The sequence below is a fragment of the Pteropus vampyrus genome, unplaced genomic scaffold (assembly GCF_000151845.1).
Source record: "Pteropus vampyrus isolate Shadow unplaced genomic scaffold, Pvam_2.0 Scaffold34, whole genome shotgun sequence".
NCBI lineage: Eukaryota > Metazoa > Chordata > Mammalia > Chiroptera > Pteropodidae > Pteropus > Pteropus vampyrus.
In genome coordinates, this window is record NW_011888815.1 from 6,977,664 (window position 1) to 6,979,811 (window position 2,148).

A 2,148-nucleotide genomic window follows, 5' to 3' on the forward strand; every position below is an offset into this window, starting at 1 on the left:
AGAACCTACACTTGCCCAATGGGGGTGGCTCTTCCCAGACCACATGGGTAAAATGGCAAAATGAGGTTCGACCTTGGATCTGTGTGACTCCGGGGCCCGTATCCTTCATGCGACCCTGTGAGCCTTTCAGTAACAGATGATGATGGTGGCTTTAAGGGTCTGGAGGACAGATAGCTTCGAGAGGACATCCGAGCAAGCCAGGTCTTAAAAATGGGCAGAACTCAGATAAACCGAGAGAAAGGGAGGATCATTCCACGTGGATTACAAGAGCAGGGACAAACACACGACACTAGTTTGCTGGATGAAGAGTGAACAGGTTTGGCCAGAACCAGGCAGCATTTCTCAATAGGGACATTCGTTCGGTGTGTGGGACTCTCCTGAGCATTGGAGGGCCATTTGCATGCCTGAACTCTGCCCAGCAAATGCCTGTCACCACCCCGATCCTTGTGACAACCAGAATGCTTCCCCAGACTCCCGAACGCCTTCTAGGACACCGTTGGTTGAGAGCAAAGAAGAATTGGAAATCAGGGTGGGATCTGGGATCCTACTGAAAAAGGCCTTGAAAGCCAGAGGAATGAGTTTGGCCTTGACCTTGAGACAATGAGAAATCACTGAAGCCTTATGAGCAAGGAAGGGTAGGGGGTGGGGTGTGGGGCAGTGAGGAGGAGGAAGTGGACTGGAGGAGAAACTGAGGGAGGAGAGATCCCGGACTCCAATGGGAGAAGACTTTCAAGATGGCTGAGAGTCCCCGTGAGTCACCAGCTGCCTCTCCTACGGTGGTCGGTCTGTGTTCATGTAGGAGATGGGCCACATCCAGCAGAGGTGAGAACAAGACAGGAGTGTGGAGTTGTCCCGAATCCATCTTCAGAGCAATCAGGGACTCTGTGCTCAGGGCATGTGAGAACTGAGACAATAGGACGAAGAGATCGCTACCCTGATATTATGAACAAGGGGGAGCCAGAAAGGGGGAGAGGGAGGGAAACCTGAACAAAGATGACTGGGAGGCTTGCTAAAGATGAGTCTGTTCTGCTTTAGCCCCGTTCACACTCTCTCTGAGCCTACATCCCTTTGTCCAAGAGATCGGCAGACTTTATCTTGTCAACGTCACCCCAGAATTAATTTACAGACAAGGAACACGCGGTACCAGCCACGGGTGCCTGATCCAGAAATCTCGAAGAACTCAGGTCCACATAACAGGTCCTCAGAAACGTTAGCCCTCATCCCCAGGCAGAGCCCATCCCAGGCTCAGTGAGGCGGAGGACGGAGACTTCTGAGGTCCACGTGCGAGATGCCCCAGCCTGACTGGAGAGGCCTGAGAAGACGGCCATCTGCCTATGTGTCCCGCATGGGGGCAGCTCCACCGGGGGGTGGAACGTGAGACCCAAAAGCTTTGGGATCACTGGGCATCACTCTTTGGCCTGGAAAAGATACTACAATTGCTTGCATTCCAGTTATCAGACAACTTCGAGTTTTGTTTATAAAAAAAACCGCCAAACCACTGAGAAAATTCCCAGAACAATGATTATAACTCATGACAAGACAGAGCATGTGAAATTTTTTTCTGATGCGTTGGCCTCGGTTATTCATGTAGAACTTTGTGGGATTTTCTTTTTCACCCTCTGAGGAACTTATGCTTTTTTACCATTGTTACTGATTTTTATTTTTTTAATTGCTATTTTATTTTTTATTTTTATTTATTTTTATTTTTTTAATTGCTATTTTATTTTTATTTTTATTAGGTGAGGCAATCCTTGGTTGACCTCACAGATTGCAAGGACCTTGTCAGTTTACAATCCCTTATTTATTTGTTTTTTATGCCTACAGCACCTGGTCTTCCTAGGTGGTCTCCCATCCAAGTACTAACCAGGCCCGACCCTGTTTAGCTTCCGAGATCAGACGGGATCGGGCTCGTTTACGGTGGCATGCCCGTAGACTTACTGATTTTTAAAAAATGAAATTTCGTGGCTCCTTTGGGAGAATCCAAAGGAATACTGACCTGAGATCAGTGTTCTAAAGAATTTCCTCTGCTCTTTTTCAGCTGGGCTATAAATCAGATCCATTCAGAGCGAGGGCTGGTTTTGCTGTGTGTTATTATAGTGATACTGAATTTTAACTCTCAGAATGGGATGACGCGATCCCGGTTTAATA

General features: G+C 47.8%; 1 pseudogene; it reads right to left on the bottom strand.

Annotated features, from left to right (window-relative positions):
- Positions 1-1,815: 1,815 nt before the first annotated feature.
- Positions 1,816-1,934, bottom strand: LOC111738059 (annotated as a pseudogene).
- Positions 1,935-2,148: the final 214 nt, after the last annotated feature.